This window comes from Megalopta genalis, chromosome 2, assembly GCF_051020955.1.
Source record: "Megalopta genalis isolate 19385.01 chromosome 2, iyMegGena1_principal, whole genome shotgun sequence".
NCBI lineage: Eukaryota > Metazoa > Arthropoda > Insecta > Hymenoptera > Halictidae > Megalopta > Megalopta genalis.
The window spans coordinates 8,478,056-8,499,865 of NC_135014.1; the positions used below are offsets into that span (position 1 = coordinate 8,478,056).

The 21,810-nt window shown below is 44.1% G+C and overlaps 1 protein-coding gene across 18 annotated transcripts in view; it reads left to right on the forward strand.

Moving 5' to 3' along the window:
• The window catches only part of LOC117226595 (CUGBP Elav-like family member 1-A), a 425,233-nt gene that overhangs the window by 96,960 nt on the left and 306,463 nt on the right, over positions 1 to 21,810 (forward strand). The gene's annotated exons all lie outside the window — the stretch shown is intronic.

Here is a 21,810-nt window from a genome sequence, read left to right on the forward strand (position 1 = left end):
AATAAAGATATTAATATTTTATATACAATTTAATAAAGATCATTGAAGTGTATATCCTCGTATAATTCGTCAAAAACAACTAACTGATTACAAATTGCTGTATATATATAATTATACGAGGATATACACTTCAATGATCTTTATTAAATTGTATATTTTATTATTGTTGTGTTTAAACGAAACACGAAAAAAGTCAAACATATACCGTACAATTACTCTAATTTACACACTTTTTGAAGAGATTGTAACAACGAACTGGTTAACGACATCTCAAAGTCGCCATTTCAGCACGAAGAATTAAATATGATTCAGTAAAGTAATTTCTTTTAGGATTGTTGTTTGAAAGAATATTGAATGGGAAGTCGCTAATAGAGAATCTGATTTATTGCACCGGATAACAGGCTGGTCAGTTTTATGGATCTGCGTGCATCATTGCATGCTCCTTTGCGGTTGAATATTATGCGAACAACTCCAAGACGAGAACAAGAATGTGTCTGTGAAATGAAATGGTTAAATTAATGAAAAATAATTATATTCTCTCGAGGAAATTTTGTTTTAAATTCTTTGTTAGGCATTGGTTTCGCGGAGAATTATCCGAGAGGTGTTAGAATTCCAATGTGAATGGAAATTAAAGCTCGTTTCAGCTACTTATGTTTTATACTCGCTACTTTCTCCCATTATCTTATAACTCGCAGCAGCTACGGAGTAAAGCTTCGCTTAATGGAAAGACTGACCCTCGGGAATATGCGAAACGGTTCTTTCTCTGCTCGTCGGAAGAGACGAGCGAGCGCAGAAACTACCTTGTGGCAATAAAGTAATCGCAACTTTAATAAAGTAATCGCAATCAAGATATCGAATCGGAGTAGCTCGTCCTCGCATCGAAATACTTGAATGTAGCGACACGCTCTCAGAATTCACCGTTGTCTTTGAGACACTTCCCGGGGAACAGCGTTCTTCTCCCTTATCATCTTGATTATTTTCGAAGCACGTATTTATTTTGTAGACAGTCTTGTCTTATTACCAGATTGCGGATCTTTGTGCAAAATAGAAACTATCTTCATAAATTACAACAAACAGGAACAAGGGAGAAATTTCGTTCTTGGTTAAATACTTTTAGCGAATACCAAAATTTACCATAAATGCATACAATTCTCTGTCTACTTACTTATGGTTACTCTGTTCACCATCTTACTATCTAATTTTTTCATTTTCTTATCTTTTCTTTCTTTTTTCACTTTATTGCATATTATTATTTTCACAATTATTTATTACTTGTTCACAAGAAAAAAGTGCCGAATAACTTTTTCTTCTAAAAAAAAAAATCATGTCAATTGGTCCAGTTCTAAAAAAGTTACTGCGTTTCAAAATGTGTACGCTTAATTTTGCGAGTAACCGTATGTATACAAAGCGAAACTTCAAACTCGATCATCTCAAAAACGGAGCATATTTTTCCATGAGAGATGTAGCAAAGGAGTTCGTAACAAAGGATTGCGCCCGTATATATGAATAAAGTTATAATATTTATTTTACACGAGAACTCTTCGCTCGTTAAAATTCCAAGGATGTTCGCCGAAATTGAAGCGGATGAAAGAAATTTCCTTGGCCAGCGAACGTCAAGCTAAATATTTGAGCTTTTCTCGCAGCGTTGCCCGTATTTTTACAAATTCAGAACTTTATAGATAATACCGAGTAAAATGGAGCCGCGAATAAAAACACCGTATTTATTTTGCCGCCTAAACAGTTTGAAAAATTCTATCGACGACCGACGGTTGATTCTCCGTTCCGGTTATTCGTTGTTTTTATTTGTGCGGATATCGCGTTTCGGACATCGAATTTTTCGGCCATGAAATCATCAATAGCGTTCATTGTAAATATTTACGGTTTTGGATCGTCGATTACGCGTCATCCGATGAAACTAAATCGTTAAAATGCCCTCCAAAATGGTTACACCGCGCCGTCGAACGATACCGCGAGTCTGGGTGCGCTATTCCACGAATTCCGAAGGTGAAACCTTCCGGGAAGACCGGCGCGCCGCGGAATTCAATATCGTCTAGAAAAAATATGATCGAAAAAGAAGGCGCGACGGGACCTCGGTGTGGTGTGAGAAATTAATTTAGACGTACACCGAAACTCGGATCCTTATGTTCCGTAACGGAAGGCCGTTACGCCTGCAGAATTCTCGGTTCCTGGTTCCTCGGTCCACGCTCGAGGAATTCCGCCCTTCGAATATCGCGTTTTACGTTAGGCGGGTGCATATTTTAGAGAGATCTGCTGGGCGGGGGGTAGATGAAGGAGATTGGGGAGAAAAGGTGAGAACAGAAGGAACGAGGACGTGCGGAGAAAGCTAGAGAACTAAGGAGAAACAGAGGAAGTGGAATCAAGATAGAGAGAGAGAGAGAGAGAGAGAGAGAGAGAAAGAGAGAGAGAGAGATCTCTGCCCGGAGAGAAATGTTGCACGGAAGAACCGGAGGGCTGGTCTCTCGGCTAGGTCTCCTCCCGCATCGAGGAATGTCGCCAAGTTATTTTAGGCTTTCGCTCCCTTCCTGCTCCACGGAGACCATCGTACGGGTCGCGTTTACGCGACGTAACGAAATAATGAAGAAGGGCACGACGACGTATCGCGTTCTTTACTGTCTCCGCCGACGGAGGAACGCCCTCCTACGCCCGCAACCCCCCGGCGAACCGGTGAAACAACGCCGACAAAAGGCAACCGTAATTTTTCTCCGAATTTCATCTCGAGCCCATTCCGTTGCACGTTGATTCTTTTCCGAGACAATGCCCAGCCTCCGCCGCAAAGCTTCCCTACAGAGCACTTTCCGTGCAATATTTTGTTAACAGTCGCTGTCGGAGTGTTTTCGGAAAAAGAGGGCGAGACCATGCAATTTGTTGTTGTTCGACACCCGGTATCAGACTTTTCTACTAGGATACACGTGATAATCCAAGGTGATTATTTTTGGATTTCGAAACGTGGAAGAGTGATCCGCATTAACCCTAGAAAGATAACCATATGACAACGTACGTAAAAGATAACCATACGCTTCAGAGGCGCATGCTTTTCTAAGGCGTCAATTTATACTAACAATGGATATTTATTTAAGTTAATCTAGTCATTTTAAAGGTTTGGCATTATTGTAAAAATAAAATGCATTTATATTATATTTTTTTATATTTTAAGTAATTTTAAACTTAAATCACTAGACCTCTATGAAAAATTAACAAAAATCAACAGTCTTCGCAGGCGCCTCTGCGACGTAGGTTATCTTTCTCGGGTTAATACAGAAATTTCTTCAAAATGCGAATCTTCGAGAATTCGATGTTGGCCACGATAAACGGGTTTCCGGCCCGTTGCTGCGACGTAGAGGAGCTGCGCCAGGTCGGGACCGTTCGGGGAATACGTCGAAAGTCGTCGGGAGCGCGATACTTTCCCATTTGCCGTTGGCGAGGTTAATAAATGTACACTTTCGGCCGGCTAAGCACACGCGTTTACGTTCGATGCAGGAGGGCGAGCACTGTATCAAGTTGCCCCGTAAATTCTCCTTAATAGCTAATACCACGGAAAGCCGCGCAGCCGGCTCATGGAATAATAAGATACTGGCGCGATGAGTAGTTAATTACGGGAAGTGTCGGCGCGATCAGCGAGCAGAGCTCTTCCCTGAGCGGCGCGTGTAAGTTCGCGAAGAGGCGCTTAACGCGTGTAGGGAGTCCGATAGGCGGTACGGTTAAGTGATATGTACGGCTCGAGGGTGGAATACGCTTAACAAAAGGGTCACCGCGGACCCTAAAGGTCCTGCGACCCTTCCCACCCAAGAGGGAGGGAGGGTCTTCTTATCTAGATCCGAATGCTTTACTCGCTTGGGGAACTACATCGAAATTAATTTCTGACTGTCGGCGCGAGTCGAGCTTCTATCTACCCGGCGACGCTGAACAGGCACGTTTGCTACGTCATGAATTACGCAAATATTTGTTACTCGTTCCTACACGAACGACGTCTTACCTGCCGGGCTTATCGCGGTGTCGTGACGGATCTAGATCCGCGGTTGATAAAGCCCCTCACGACGATCGTGCGCCTCTACCTGAACGACTTGCATGTACTATTATTATCAAATTTGTCTACCCACTTTATCAGAGGATTCCCCCCGCACGATAACGAACGCAGTAACCGTGACGCTTTGGAAATGTCGGTGTTTTCCTTATTCAACTGCTACGTGTTCGATAACAGTTTCGATACCCGATGTCAAATTAGCTGTCCGGACTGTATATTGCTCTCGATAAAAGTTAGAGTTTTGTAACAAAAAAAGTTCCTTGAATTACTCGCATCGCCGACTGAACTGTACGATATTAATCGTGGTAGTATAATTGTGTCGCGAGAAGCTTTAATATCTGGAAAGCGAGCGACAATGTAATTCCGTGATTCCGAGTAATTAATTTTGAAATTTTTCCGATGTGCATATAAATATAACCGAGATATAGAAAATGCAAGTTTTAAATTTTTGTACCGGATTCAAATATGAATGTTAAAAAACGAGGGTTTTCTACTTCTTTTTTGTCATCTCGAGTGATAGTAAAATTTAAAAAGGGGTATTGCTGTCGTTGTAGAAGTAAATCAGTGCCTGCAATGTTAAAAAAAAATTCAAACGTTTTAAAAGATGTTCCAACACTTTTGTCCCTCGCTGTATTTATCGATGACACGACGACTCTCTCGGTGGAGCGGATAAACCGGGTGATCGATTAGCGTATCATAAGCGAAGCGACTCGCGAGTTAACACGATCCCGAGAAAAATGAAATCCGCGATCGTTGGACAACAGCGTCCGAGCGCCTTTCTTCGGCTCGATCTCGAGCCCGAGCGGAATCCCGCAAGCATTGTTGTCGCTGTCAAAAGCAGATACGGAAAGCTGTTAAAATCCGCGTGAACTTGCAACAGAGCGCGACTCCTGCGGCGCTGGCTCTCTTCGAAAGATTTCGAGAAGCTATTCGCGAGGACGGAGACGTCTCTGGAGAAGATCTCGTTAACAATGTCCAACTTCACGCGTTTTCTATCCTTTCGAAACTTCGGCCCGATCCCTAACTCCCGTTCGCTGATCATCCCGTAACTTCTTGGATTAGAAGCACCGTTAGAAAACTATGCGAAACTTCGAATACGTCGGCCCCCAGCTCCCAAAGACGATTCCTGAAACATTTACAGTTCCGTCGGGAAGCAACTCGAGCGTGGCCGAACTTTTCGCCGTTTATTTATGGTTTCTCCTGGTGTTTAATCTTTTGTAAATAGATAGCGGGACGCGTTAATCGTTCGCCACGGTTTCTCCGCAGAGCTCGGCTCGAAGAATTCGCGGCAGCGGTGCTCGAAAGGCGAGAGATCGACCGTAAAGAAGTATCATCCAAGAAATCCGACAAATCCGACAAATGCGGCGGATGCTGCGTAACTCGCTGCTATTTACGAACCTCGGACTGCCTTCTCTCCCAATTCTTTCCCAATTCTTCCCCTGCTAACACCGATGTCGGCGTACAGCGCGTTGGTGGCCGTTCACGGGACACGTACCGTCGCGGTATTGTCGGATGGTTTCGGTGCAAAGCTCCAAATTGTGTCGTTCTCGCGTGTTCCATGTGCCGCCAACCATGAACCATCCTGTTTCCTCTCGTTTTCCTCATTTTCTCCACGTATTTCCTCCTTCCCGTTCCACTTATACCGGGAACTACAATAATGTCCCGACACGATCCTTTCTGTCTCGTGGCTCTGACGCGACCGTAAGCTGCGCGTTCGAGACGTCACGTCTCGGACGAGGATGCGCCAAACTGTTACTTCCTAAGCGAAGATTTCGGTCCGAAATATATAGAGAGAGAGACGACCAAGGGGCGGCTTTATTGCGATTCGAGGATGTCCGCTTTCTTTGCAATCCTCCGTTTATTCTCTTTTCCTCGAACAGAGCGTTCTGGCTTGTCCGACGAGGCTAGCACTGCTAGGGAGAACTATCGATTTCGACGCTCGAAAATTATTTTATCGTTACTATTCGATTGAAATCTTTACTTTAAACGCTCGAGAACTGTTCGTATAAGAATTATATTCAAGTGAAACGGTGTCGAGGCCCAATCGAGCTTCAACAGACGATGGTCCAACCGGTTCGGTCGATCGAACCATGTACAATCACCGAAATCGCGATCCCAACGTAAATCTGTACTACATTTGCCAGGTTTAAAATATGGTATATCGATCGTTGAATCGAGCATTCTAAATTCATTTCAATAAGGCGGCGTTAACGCAATACGGTCCGGGCTGTCGAAGGTATCGTTCTTACATTTTAATAAGTTGCGAATAGTGCGTCGACATTCTTACATTCCTCGAATCTTACTACTGTACTATTGGGTTGGCAACTAAGTAATTGCCGATTTGTTCAATGAAATACAAAATTTTTTTACTTGGAACGAAGTTTAATCTGTAATGTATTTTCCATTTTGTTCGATGACCTTTTGCCATCTCTCTGACAACTTGAAAATTCCACGCTCGTAGAAAGTCTGATCCTTTTCGGCCAACCGATTCTTGAGACATTTCGTTCTTAATTGGTTCCATCGGTGAGAGGGTCACTCGTGGGACAGATGGATAAAATCGGTTCTTCCTTGTCCCTTTCTTCTATCATTCCTTGACCCAAATTTGCATAAGAAGAAACAGTGAAACCTAATAATGTCCTTAGACGTCAATTGTTTTGCATGGCATTGTTTGAAGTCATCGAGACGATCGAACACTGTTCTCGATAGATCTGTTTCAATCTAGATAAATTAAATATTGGATTGGCAACTAAGTAATTGCCGAATTTGTTCAATGAAATAAAAAATTTCTTTTTTCCTTGGAACGAAGTTTAATCTGTAATGTATTTTCCATTTTGTTCGATGACCTTTTGCCATCTCTCTGACAACTTGAAAATTCCACGCTCGTGGAAAGTCTGATCCTTTTCGGCCAAAAACTGAGTTAAGTGAGATTTTACAGCGTCATCATCGTTAAAAGTTTTACCACGATGGGAGTTGTCCAGGGATCGAAATAAGTGGTAATCCGATGGCGCGAGATCAGGGCTATATGGTGGGTGTAACATCAATTCCCAACCAATATCCATCAATTTTTGCCGAGTGGACAAAGACGTGTGCGGCCTAGCATTGTCCTGCTGGAAAATGACACCTTTACGATTGACCAATTCTGGTCGCTTTTCCTTGACCGCTGCATTCAATTTGTCCAGTTGCTAACATTCACGGATAATAAAAAATAACATAATAATAATAATAATAATTTTATAATATAACATTTACGGATATCATAAAAATGGGAGTGAGAGACATCTATAACTGAAATCGGCAATTACTTAGTTGCCAACCCAATATATTCCTTCTACTCATTATTGTCGTAAATACATAAAATCCGCTGTCAATTTACAATGATGTATAAAACGATTCACAATCTGCCCATGCTCCAAGAAACAGCAAAGATAAATATTCTAGCACAAATCTGGCGTCTACGAGTGTTGACGTAACTCGCTACTCCCCAGAAGACGTCAAAGAGACAGTAAATCCATGATCCGGTCGAAATCTAAGTCCGCAACAGTGTCGTAAATTATGTGACGATATACAAAATATCAGGCTCTAGCCCGATACATTAGGATAATCCGAATGTCCCGTAAAATTTACGAGTCGCTAGGAGATGCGAAGAGCCATGAATTCTGTTAAAAAAGATGCTTTGATCACGAGGGATCTGGTGAGCGATGATCTGTCAGCGATGATCTGTCAGGGAGCACGTTAAGGATCAAGCGAAGCGTCACGGCGTTCCCGGGAAAATTTGATGCTCGGGCGGCCACCGAAAGGTCCGGAGAACGTGTCAAATGAATTTTGTCGATTCCGCGAGCGATTAGCCGGCCGGTTGGAACAATTTGGGCGTCTAGATGCGCGATAATACGTCGACGATAATCCTTTGAGCTCGGCCTCGGTTGCGTTATACGATTTCACGGGGACGGAACGATGCGCGATGGTGCTAGGCAACGTTGGAATAGTAGTGCAATTTGTCAGATCTATAAAGCGACCACGAAGTAGGTAGAGCCACTGATGGATGCTCGACTTGGGAACGCAGTAATGTGACTCGTAACGCGTTCTCCCGACCCCGGTGCCATCGCCATCGCCATCGCCATCGCTATCGCCATCGCCGTCGCCATCGCCATTGTCATCGTCATTGTGACAACGTAAAGTCGAATAACTGACGGGGATGCGCGCTAGCTACGTTACCATGCTTACGTCTGCGTGTACCTATGTGCGAATGATATTAAACGGAAACGAGAAACGGATCGATATTGCACGCAAACCGACGCGAAGCGGCCGATATAGCACGCCGGCCGAGTGTGCGCTGGATGCCACGCCGAGCCGCTGAAAAAATTGATTTTCTTCTTCGATTCGACACCCTCTTTGGCCTCGCCGCGATACCATTCGACCATAACCGTTACTCGTCGATAACCTTAATCGAATGGCTAATAACGCCAATAAACTCTCCGCTATTGACACGGATTTTTCACCGTGCAACGAAACCACTTGAACGCTAGACTCATCGAATCTCGTCGAGTTTACTTAACCTTCTGATTTTGAACTATATTACGTGAAAAGATGTACCCGGAATTTGTCATTTTGAAGTCCCGCGGTGCATGCATCGAAATAAGATTTTTTGTATGTATCAAGGCATGTATCGATAAATTATGGAAAAACAATATATTCTACAATTTTTATTTCAATCGGTTATTTTCTGTACGAGTAAATTCTTATTCGAATAAAATTTTATTTATCGAATGGTGTCGAATAAAATTGTACTCCTTAGTCTTTATCTCTTATCCGTCATCCGAATAAAATTTAACCTAATTCTCCTTTCGATCCAGCGACCGTAATACAGGGTGTCCCAAAAATGTCTCGCAATCCGAAAGTAGGGGATTCCTGAGGCCATTTGAAGCAACTTTTTCCTTAGGGAAAATGCAGTCCACGGCTTTGTTTACGAGTTATTAAGGAAAAATAGTGACCAATCAGAGGCGACATCATTTGGCGCGAGACGGCCTTGCCAATGATCGAAACTGGGCTCCGTGCACTCGTTGGCTGGGCCGCCGCGCGCCAGTCGAGCTCTCCTCTTATTGGTCAGTGTTTCTCGTTAATAACTCGTAAACGAAGCCTCGGAGGAAATTTTCACAAAGGAAAAAGTTGCCTTAAATGACCTCAGGAACCTCCCATTTCCGGATTACGAGGCATTGCGGTTGTGGAATTAGCTTACGAAGTCTTGCTTACAGCAAGAAACAAGTTCCATTTAAATCTTGTTTGATTTGGCAACGAGTCGTTTAGACGATCGCCGCAACAAAAATCTCGGCGAGATCCGGAAAAGGTGACGCTCGAGTGTCGAACGATTCTCGTGCTCGAATCGGCAAATGATATTATTGGGCAGCCGCATTGAAATCCGGCGGCCTAGAAAGCCCGTCCGAGTCGGGGACGTTATTAAGCGAAAAAGAAAGAACTTTTGACCGTTTTAGCAAGGGGGAAGGTAGCCAGAATTCATGCGCTTTCCTGGCACTCGACCGCAGCCTATCAAAGGCGAGAGAAATTCTCCTGACAAAAGAGAACGCGCGTCGGCATTGTTGCCGTCCATTTCCCGATGTTCCAGCTTTGGAATTGAGTACGAACGAGGTTCCCCGTTGTCGCGGCAAGTCGTGTACGAACACTAAAGCCCCAGCTCTCTCCGCTCACAAGACGAAAGGGTGTCGCGGGGTTGAAGACGAAAGGAAAAGTTTCTCGTTCCCCCAAGCGACCTAGTTCTCGCGTCCATCATGTTTTGTCGCCGGCTCCCGTCTCTTTCCGTCTCTCTCTCTCTCTCTCTCTCTCTCTCGGTTCTTCTCTCGCTCTTTCATTCGCTGTCTCTCGCGCGCGAGCGTTCGTGGGCGTTGTTTACCGTGCGGAGGCCCTTTCGCAAACGGCTAGGAAGGTCTTTGTTGCAAGGGTAGCGATTATAATCGAGCACCGGTGACTATCCTCTCGAGCTTTTCTTGGATCGATCGATTCCGTGCCCGGTTTCGCTCTGCTCACGCAGAAATAGTGCCGACGGTAAACACAATTAATCCCCGCGGCGCGACGGCGTTATCGACGAGTGTCGTCGAAAATTCCACCTCGGTCCCGTCTCCTTCGAGTTATTAACTCTCGAATTGCCCCTCGAAGCACTATCGGCAGCATCAGCCCGTATAAGTAAGTAGTAATTATTTTTGCTCTCCCTTTGTGTCTGCTCGAGGTAGTTACCGTATAATTTGCCTTCGGCATCTGGGTCCGGGTGAAAAGCGATCGATATCGTCGGGGTTGCTTCGTTCTGTTCCCCGGCGATCATAAGAAACACGGGAGATGTATCGATCGATGAATTATTGGCGAACGTTTCGAGACCCCGATGCTTCTCCGATCCGCGCGACGCGGCGGTATTGAAATGTAACGAAACCGAATCCAGCGAAACTCTTCAGAGATCCGAGCACCTGCTAATGGGAAGATCGAACTTTGACTAACTACGCTCCTGGACAAAGGTATAGCGCATCTCTGCTGTCCACGTGTTCCGTTCAGGAGTGTACGTATGTATCGCAGGGAAAGAATGTCTGTTCGAGACATATGGCTGAGCCGAGTCGACCGTATTCCACGGTGCAGACTATAGGAATAAATGATAAGAAGCGCATACAACTTGACCTAGAGGAAATACGTACGTGGTCTAACGTTCTGCAAACACGTACCGACGCTCGCTATCGATCTCGCTTAAAATTGCCGCTTCCCCTCCCGCCCGGCCGTTTATAAATTATTTCGCAGCACACTTTCCCGCCGTTTCCTCATCACCTCCGATGTAACCATTAACGAGACGCGTACCTTATTGCTCGGTCTCTCTTTCTCTCTCCTTCTCTCTCTCTCTCTCTCTTCCTCTCCCTCTCCCTCCGTCTCTCTCGTTCCATTCATAAATTATTATTCGCCCCGGGAAAATATATCCGGTCAGTCGAACCGAACACCTGGACGCTCGACGAGCAGACGATGACGCGAGAAATCATCGTTACCACTGTCTAATGCATCATGATTAACGAGACCGTCGACATTTCGTACGTGATACATCGCTCGCAAAGTTTTCCAGTTCGTCCTATCGCGGCTATATAACAATGTAGCGTTTCCATGACTGTAATCATGAGTAATCGAGCCATTACACTGTCCAACCGATGCCGGTCCGATCCGCTCGATCAACCCTCAATTAGCGCCGTCGATTCATCAAATTTTTGCACGATTTATTCCGGCGCGCGAACATCCAAAGGAATTAAAAATTAATTCTCCGGCGAGACTCTCCGATTGAAATTGTTCGCCCTGCCGGTTTTCCATCCCTCTCTGCGCAGCCGCCAAGGAAATTTCTGTCGGGATCAATGGATCATAGAATTCCCGCACTATCTGCATGAAATTTCATCTTTGATTCCCTCGGCTTCCGCTATAGCTTCATAGCTCTGCGCCGTGTCGCGCCGCCGGCTCGGTTGACCCTGCTATCAGCTCTCGCATTAGCATGTTATTGGGCGGTTGTTTACTTCAGGTTAATCATCAGCTCGCGCCAACGATTTGCCGTCAGCTAGAGGAACAGGTCGGCCAGCGGATAGAAACGGGCGGTCAATACAATTTAGCCGGCAGGTAAATTCGACGACAGGATCGTTTCGATGACAAAAAAGGGTGTCCGTTTGCTATACCGGATGCGCAATCCGACGCGTACCTTCAGACACGCGTTGCGCATCTCGCGCATTTTCTCTTTCGAAAACGAAACAATGGCGCCGAGGAAAAACAAGAATCGATATATCGAGTTCCGCTATTTTTCACGCGGACGTCCCCACCGAAATCCCACCGAAATCCCACCGAGCCGTTCCGTCGTTACCAGATCTTTTTTAAAATGCACGGCCAAGGTCCGAAATATTAGGCGTCTGGGTAAAGCTGCTGCTAAAAAATTATAGAATGCATTTTATACCCGAATTTCTTCACTGAAATTTCTTGACGTCCGAGGGCTCGAACAAATGCTGTGCGGTGCACGGGCGAAAGCAAAATCAAATTCTTCGAAAATTCTTGTATTACGCACAGTATTCTTTGTCTTAAGCTTTTCAATGTATCGAAATATGCTTTGTATTAAGCTTAATCCTTTGACTGCAGCGTGTTTTAACTTAAAGCCATTTCAAGATCATGGTCCCCTAGGTCGTTGAACTCGTCTAAGCGTAAACTGTCGCAGAATGGGATTAAAAATGCACAGCATGAAATTAATGAAATGAGTTATTCAGAAAATCTGTCGATGCCATCGCATAGCCTTTCAATGATTTTATTTTACTTGTCTTTCTTTATTCTTCGTACGAACAGAGAGAACCCTTTATATACGCTTATCGCAGTCAAAAATTTGTTTCTACAACTGTCTTTCAAGTTCGGGCTTGATTCTTTCATTGTTATAGGCTTTAAGAAAGTTTGAAAAAATTCTGGAATACTTATTCAAGTGTCTACTTTAATATACAAACGATGATCAAGATTTCAATAACCAAGAAGCCCGACTATTCCGTTTCGAAGATATTCAAAGATGAATATTTCACCTAACATGACCAGTTGGCTATTTCTGACGAGTATACTTGTCATAACACAAAGTGTTGCTATTACTTCGTGACGAGTATACCCGTCCAAAACAGCTAACTGCTTAGAAAGAGGACATACTTCGATATTCTTTATAAAATTATATATTTCATAAAAGTGCTGTATTTAAACAAAATATGAAGATAGTCAAAAACGTATGCGGCACAATTACAGTAACGTACACACTTTTCAAAATATTGCAACAGCTTGCTGTTTCAAAACTCTAAAACTGTTGAAAAACAGCTTGCCGTTTACTGTTGCCGACGGAGGGTGAAATGAGCCAAAGGAATTCGTGGTCCCCAAGACAACAGTATTAAGAAGGGAAAATAATATCGTGAGAACAGAAGAGAGCAAGGGTGGGCTGACAACGTGATGTCTTAAAAAGTGTCGCGAGGAGACTTAATGAACGCGGGAGCGAGGGTTGTTACGCTCCGGATAGCGGAGCGGTCAGTTTTAATTCCAGATGGCAGCGTCGCGTGTCCCGACGGTGTTGAAATCTGTAGAACTAACGGGTACCGCTGTCGGAGAGTTTATTGGAAGGATGGAGAGTTAATTAAACGAATAAATAACGTAACAAAGCCTCTGCGAGGAGTGTAAAGGGAGCCGACGCGAAACGGCCTGCGCGGGGCGGAGCGAATCCATGCGACGCAGCGCGTCGTAGCGCGACGAAGAATAGAACAGTTTCGCGCTCCTCTTTCAGAGACATTGCTCTGCAAATATACATACGTATATTCTATGCCGGCGTTTCCCTCCCACCGTTTCTCTTCCCCAGTTTATCCTTTTGCCTTCCGAAAGCGTGCCACGTTCTCTATCCTCGTCATTTTCGCGCTCTTATTGTCTCCGATTTTTTTCTCTCCTGGTACGCTGCTCGCATCGAAACCGGCGCGACGTTCGATGAATCGGAGTTCAAAGTTGATTTCACTTTCAAATGAGAAATCTCAGGATAGCTGCTCCGATTCTGCTTTCGAAATTGCAGCAGGCATGTTTGGAATTGCAGTGGTTCCAGAAAGTATGCTCAATTTTCGATTGTCCGACGAATTATCGATATTTCAACTGTTATCATTTCGTGGATTTTGTCGCTTCCACGATTCCATGTACATCGGGGAATGTTTTCGGGAACATCGAACTTTAGGATTCATCGGGCATGCATCGGTAGATACAGCGCGCCAAACTTAACAGTTTGTCACCCTCGAAATCGAAACTTTGTAGAGAAAAATTTTGTTCCGTATTGTTAGTTCAGCTTCTCTAGAACGAGAACGATGTAAAAACAAACTGCGATGTTATTTTATTACTCTAGCCAATTTTATCATCGATTTTAAATTTTCGCATTCAGCATTTACATATATGGGTTCTAGACCGTTTGGTGCACCAAAAATATTAGAAATGTCACAAACATTATACGATAATTATACATTGTACAAAAATTATGCAGAATTATTATTTAAAAGAATATTATCTTAGTTAACCACAGAACTAACAGGCCAACAGTTCACTCATTGAAAATCCTGTTGACAGGCTTCCGGTAAATAAAGTGTTAACAGAGAATGACGCGTTGGGACAATCCAGTATTCAAGCTGAAATGGAACAAGATGACTGGATTAGAAAAGCACTCGTTTCACGCCTTGAACGCAAACAATAGTTCGTATATAAGTCTACGATACCTAAGAGATGGCAAATTGAGGCGAGATTGTATCACTCTTTATCGTGATTAAACGGGCAATTAAGTTTACGTGAACTTAATCTCAGAAATTGCTGGTGCACGCATTCTCTAGTTTGTAGCGTGAGGTCATGTAATGTTGAGTACATGGTACAGTGTATAGGGTATACATACTTGAGGTGTTGTATTGGGTTGGCAACTAAGTAACTGCCGATTTGTTCAATGAAATAAAAAATTTTTTTACTTGGAACGAAGTTTAATCTGTAATGTATTTTCCATTTTGTTCGATGACCTTTTGCCGTCTCTCTGACAACTTGAAAATTCCACGCTCGTAGAAAGTCTGATCCTTTTCGGCCAAAAACTGAGTTAAGTGAGATTTTACAGCGTCATCATCGTTAAAAGTTTTACCACGAAAGGAGTTGTCCAGGGATCGAAATAAATGGTAATCCGATGACGCGAAATCAGGGCTATATGGTGGGTGTAACATCAATTCCCAACCAATATCCATCAATTTTTGCCGAGTGGACAAAGACGTGTGCGGCCTAGCATTGTCCTGCTGGAAAATGACACCTTTACGATTGACCAATTCTGGTCGCTTTTCCTTGACCGCTGCATTCAATTTGTCCAGTTGCTAACATTCACGGATAATAAAAAATAACGTAATAATAATAATAATAATTTTATAATATAACATTTACGGATATCATAAAAATGGGAGTGAGAGACATCTATAACTGAAATCGGCAATTACTTCGTTGCCAACCCAATAGTATAAATTGATACGAAAGCATAGATAAATCATCTTTAGACAGGATACGGGCGAATTTTCATAACAGAATTATAAACACTAATTGTAAAAATCGATGAGATACCGAAAGAGTCTCTTAACCCGAGAAAGATAACCTACGTCGCAGAGGCGCCTGCGAAGACTGTTGATTTTTGTTAATTTTTCATAGAGGTCTAGTGATTTAAGTTTAAAATTACTTAAAATATAAAAAAATATAATATAAATGCATTTTATTTTTACAATAATGCCAAACCTTTAAAATGACTAGATTAACTTAAATAAATATCCATTGTTAGTATAAAATTGACGCCTTAGAAAACATGCGCCTCTGAAGCGTATGGTTATCTTTTACGTACGTTGTCATATGGTTATCTTTCTAGGGTTAATATTCGCAGCTTGATAAATTTCATTCTCGAGCGGAGTAGCTGCATCCGTTCGGGAAAATAGAGGGAAGGTCGGTCGATTTGGTTTGTTGTGCGTAAATCATTAGCTTTATCTCGCTCATCCAGTTCGTAGCCGGTGCTTTATCTATCGGGATAACCGGCGGTTCGGCGAAAAAGCCAGCAAAAAATGTTTAAAACAATGGCTCGGCGCCGGTGTTAGGGTCCGTTTCGCCGGTTGCGCTGTATTCCCGTCGAAAATAGCCGGGTAACAATGGCTGCCGATATACGGACGGCTAACTCGATTGCAGATGTCGATCGAGCTAACGAGAAAATGACGGTCTACGTTTCGCTAACTACGCTGTCTAAGTGCGGTATCGACTCGTTGATGTTTATAGCTGTTTCGTTGAAATAACTGAAATATCCTCGGCGAAAATACATTAACACGTTCGCAGTGCCGCATCTACGAAACATGTAAATTTTAAATGAAGAGCTAATTGATCCGACACTGGAACGTTGTTGCTGTAACTAATAAAAAGCACGATGTCGGCTGCTTTAAAGAGGTCGAGGCTGCATCGGCGTTAATGGAGAATGTCCAACGATGCGACGATCACGGTCGACGTTTCAGCATTTTTAAAATAATCGCCGAATAACGTGTCAAATCGAATTCGACGATCGACAGAGACCGATTCCGGAATTCGCGAACAACAATGCCACCGGCCGGACAAACCAGTCCGGTATGCACAGCCCAGGGTAAATACACTCATTGTCGGGGCATTCACGCGTACGTAACCTTCTTTCCGGAGACTCTCGCCGGGGCCAACTCTTTGTTTAAAACGGCAGTGGAAAACCCTACTGGCCGGGCAAATCCTCTTTCCTCGTGGTTCGGAAACGTTTCGAGCGGAAACACTTTGGCTTTGGCCTGCGCGGACGTCAAGGTAGTTATGGGTCGCAGTTGCAGTTGTCTATCTTGCACACCAACTACGAAGCAAATTACTTTCCGTGGAAATCACATCCGTTTATCGGCTTGGGAAACACGCCAGAGATTTAGCGATTCGTCAAAATTTTTTATTATTATTCGTTTACTGGAAGAAGAATTCTGTTGAAAAATGTACAAAAAGATTACAGATTAACTGTAAGAATCGACAAGACGATGTGCGTTTCACGCTTAAAACACGCTGCTGACAATGTTAACACTAAACCTACCACAGTCAAAATGACTGTGGAGCAAGTTACATTATTGGAGCAAATGTTACAGTTGAAACTTTATAAAATCTAAATGAATTCTATCTTTTCACTCTTGCGAGTCAATTCACACCAGTCACCATTACTGCTCGGTAAGTTTAGTATTAACGTGTTTCTAAAAATTCTATTTAAACTGTTATTATAGCAATATATTTAATGTGATATGACTCTCTTGATTTGAAATAGTTTGCAGTGTCGAATGGATATTCGAATAACGATTATCGTCATCGAATTCCATTGGACAATCCATATGGAAAGCACATAATTGTAAAAATTGGATAGTCTTGATACGGGGACCTGATGTCCGGGCGGTATTCTGAGTTGGAAAATTATAGATTTAATTAACACGCTGACTGCCGCGTCACCCGTATTCGGGTGACAGCAAAAGTTCTCATCGGGCCACGTCACCCGTAATTCGGGTGACGCTGATTTGACTACTTACAAAGGATTTCCGAAAATATTTCGACAAATATTCTACAGGAGGTAATGAAACTATTGAATTCTTATAAAAATGATTTATTAAAAAAATTATTCGCAGTGTATAACATTAAAACATTCTCTGCAAAGTTGAGGTTGATCAGGACAGCTTGGACAAAAAGTTGTTTGTTTTTTCAGATATGCTCGTGCCTCTGATCGGTCCATTTCGTATCTTTTATTCGAACTGTAGCTTCCTCAGTATCATCAACATTTCTTTCTTCTTCCATGACCAATTCTCTCGTAAAATCTCGTCAATAGTATCTTCATAACATTCATTATCACTAAGATTATATTTATCAGTATCCAAATCAGAATCTGACGATGTAATCTTAATTATGCTTCTCCTTCCGGGCAATCCGATCTCTTTTCATTATTGGAAAAAAATAAGGGCAGAGATTTTAAGTTATACCATTCGGTACTCGGAAAAGATTCCAACTGTTCATGCAGGAACAGAAACAGATATGAATTAACAGCGCACGCTTCCTATAGTGCCACGGATGGCCTGTAGGAGATTTGTTGTAAATACGCGTGGCAGTCAACGTGTTAAGCCAAGTAGGACGAAGTGTCCAATCCGTACGAAAGTTCCGAGAATAACGAGAAGAGCGACGAATAATCGAATATCTGCGCGAAAGAAAATGCCAATGAGCCCAGCGAATGTCCGGCGCAAACAATAGTTAAATGGCAATCAAACATTCGGACCGTTCCCGCTAACAAGCAGAAGGGGAGCAACCACTCTGAATTTCATAGTCGATTCAATAAATTAGGTACGATTTCAAGTTTCCCCGGACGTGCAGAAATTTACCAGTAAACTTCGAAGTGCTTGCTAAATGCGAATCAGAAATAAACGTGGAATCAACGAACCGCTACGCACAGTGATTGTCTTACGGTTGGCTGCGAGTGAGAAAGAGATAAAGAGAGAGAGTACGATAGAAAGAGAGAGAGAGAGAGAGAGAGAGAGAGAGAGAGAGAGAGAGGAGGAGGAAAAGAGGAAAGATGAAAGAGAAGGAGAAGAAAAACCGAACAGTTAGGGAGCGGAAAGAGAGGCGGTCGACGGGGGTTGGTGGCGGCGGTTCGAGTTTGGTAAAAGTTAAATCTAAGCAAAGTTTACGTTCGCAGGGTCGTTAAAAGTTTTAAGGGATAAAGCACTCTCGCTTTATTGAAAGACTCGTTACAACGGAATTTCAGTCTGGAACCGTTTTGCGATTCATACCGCGAACGTATCTTAAAGTGGGTGATGGGAGGTGGTAGGATGGGAAAGGGAAGCGGAGAGCGGGAAGTCCGGGAGGCAGAAGGAAGAGGCGGGGGATTGAACGAAACACGCTCGAGGAGTTTCGCGAAACGGGCATGGATAACAGCACCCTGGCTCTGCTCGCGGCCACAATTAAAAATTCGTTAGTGTAACCCAGATCGGCGAGTTGTCTGTCGGACACCTCCTGCCGTATCGAATGCAACGCGCATACGAATCGAGCTTGTTCCTAATCAGTTTCGTATCATCGGTCCCCGCGGAATACTACGATCGATCTATATTTATATGTTTTATTTGTTTATTTGGTGAATTCAACGGGGAACAAACTTGTAACTTTGTTACAAATGAGATAAACAAGTGGAATTTATTAAAAGAATTAATAGATTTGAACGAAGGGCCAGGGCTTAAGACTAGGAGTAAGATCGTTAAAATGTTAAGATAAGTAATGAACCGAAACGATAGAAGAGGTTCTGAACGAGGTAAAAAAACTATGAAAAAAGTTTAGTGTGTCGCAAGAAATTAGACACTGGAGTCTAGGACTCGGTCCGCTTGTCATCGACGCGTCATATTAATCCAAGGGCCGGCGGAAATCCGAGTTCAGTGTCGCAAATATCCGAGATACGTCGCGTCCAAGCAGATAGAAACCTTTGAGAAACACAATCGCGATCGTAACAATAAGTAAACCCTTTGTTGATAAATTGCAGTTTTAATCGGCCCGTGTCGTTCGGCCGCGTTTTGTTCGAGTTCTCGGGTAGGTATAGCGAAAATATCGTCCATCGACGTGGCCCAGTTCCAGAACGGATCACGGCGGGTTGTCTTTGAAACGTTGGAGCGACCGGCCGAATCGGATGCGGCGAATAAACTGAGCCGACTCGAAAATAGGGGTTCGGATTCTCGAGAGAGAGCGAGAGCTGTGTGTGGGTTTGTGGACGAATAACCCGAACGCGCACACTTGTACGTGCATAGAAATGCGTCGACCAACGGGGTAGGATGTATACGGCTCGGGTCAGGACACTGGTGTCAACTGGATCCAGGTTTTATAGGTTACAGGGTCTGCTTGCATCAGGGATTGCGAGTTGTAGACGGCCTGGGAATGTTTACGCGTGTCGCCGAGCGGGTCGACCGTGCTCTCGAGATCGCGTGTTTCCATTTAAAGCTTGCGAGGCCCGAAGTATTTGCAAAAAAAGAGTTCCCGAAATTATTCTCGTTTGCCCCGTGCCATCGGAGGTCGTTGAAATAGGAAACTGGACGCGTTCCCGGCGAAAAACCTGGAAACGCGATCACGTTTTCGCGCGGGAACTCTGGGAAACGGGTAATTCGACACTTTCCGGGAGACAGCGGGACTAAGGTTCGCGCGTGGGTGGTAGGGATGACACGCAAATTCCGGAATCTAAACATACGCCGCGGAGCGAGGAGTGAGAAAGGGAGAGTGGAAGCGAGAAAGGGAGAAAGCTCGAAAGGAACAGCGCGTGTCTCGTGTTTCGAGTGAGTCACGAGACCCGGGGACGAAAATAGCGGGGATGTCCGCGGTTTATAAGCTGATTTTTCGCGGGCCACGTAATATCGGGGGCCGATTCCGTTGGACGAAAATCAAGAACCTCGGCCGGAGGCTGTCCACCGATCCGGAGGCTGTCCACCGGGAAATTAATGTCGCGATAATGTATTTAGCGATCATCGCGCCGCCACATAGCCGTGCAGTGTTCGGTATTTTATCGGCCCACAGATCCGCGTGAATCGAATTTACCGCGACGCGACTAGCGTTGTCGCGTTTCATCGACGCGAGCGTTTCGTTATCGCGCGCAAAATACTTGCGATAATGATCGAGTTGTCCGTAGATAAGAAAGCGGAGCCGTACGATTGTTCCGCGACCTTATTACGTTCGCGCGCGTCGCGGCCAAACAGGGCCGAGAGAAAAACTTTACCGGTTCGTTCCTTTGATTGGAAAATATTCGCTGTCTCGATGCTATCGATACGTAATACCGAACGTGATCCTATTCTGCTTCCGCGTAAGCAAAACGAATAAACGCGGACGGGTGTCGTAGCCACCGTCGATACTAGATTCCGCTGAGGCAACGGGAACTGACACGTTTTTATATTTACCCGCCGAGGGAATGCTCGAAAAATCCGATGGAAAACGAAATCGAACTTCTAATGCTGACGCAACGCCGGACGTATTTTTATTAACCGAATTGAAGCTCCTATTTAGTTGCTCTCGAACGTTTGAACGGGAATCGAGGGACGAGCAGATGCAACTCGTTAATTTTGATCTCGAAAGCGAGATGCGTTTTCATCGTTTCCCTCGACGGAGCGAAGCAGATTCTGCGGATTGTAAATGGTTGTGTTCGTTATTAGTTCAAAAACAATTTTACGCAAACGAACGAGTGTTGGCACACGCGTTAACAGTAACTGAAACTGCAGTCCATAGTTTCGATAATAAGCTCGACCACGAGGATGTTCGCAACTAAACATTAGCTTATTCGTAAAGTGTAGATATCCAAAGTTCAGCCGTAGCGCATTCGCAAGCTTGCGCGCTCGCGACGAGAAAAAAATAGAGCATGGAGCTTTAGTTCATAGCGAGATAGAATCTTTCCAAGTTGGCTAACCCTGACGCCGGTGTACGCAATTAGGAGGGTATAAATAGGAAAAGTCAATCTGTAGATCAGTTGGTCTGTCACGGTGAGCGACAGCCTCGCTCGTAAAAGCGGACTCGAGAGCCCGGCTTACTTCATATCCGATCACGGGATCTGTATGTTCAAATATAGTGTGTTCGAATCTAGAACATCTTCCACTGTTTCGGTCCTTGGTTGATCGATCACTATTTTCCGATCGTGAATCCGTTCTTCTTTTTCTTTTGCTTCGACCGTCTCTTCGAAATTACTCGAATAATAGCTCCAGCACCGAATAGCTAGACCGAAGTCGACTTTCTCTCTCTCTCTCTCTCTCTCTCTCTCTCTCTCTCTCTGGAACGCATTTTCCATCCCGTTTCGTTATTTTCCGCTGACAACGAGTAATCCGTGTCTTTGACTCGTTCGATGACGGAATTAAATCGAATTCTGCGCGGCGCGTCCTTCCGCGGATATTCAATTATAACCAAACATGAACGGCCGCGTGTAACGTTAATGCGTTTCGATGGATTTACACTCTCCGCCTCATACCGCTCCATGTCGCTTCGCGCCGCTTCATGCCGCTTCGTGCCGCTTCGTGTCGTTTCATGCCGCTTCATACCACCCCCCGCGTCGCGCCGCCTCGATGAAAAATATCAAATTCTTCGGGGCAGGAAACAACACGTTCGAGGCGCGTAGAGAATGAGCATTTTAGCGTTTTCGGGATTCATCGTCGTAAAATACGAAATACAAACGTTCCTCGAGA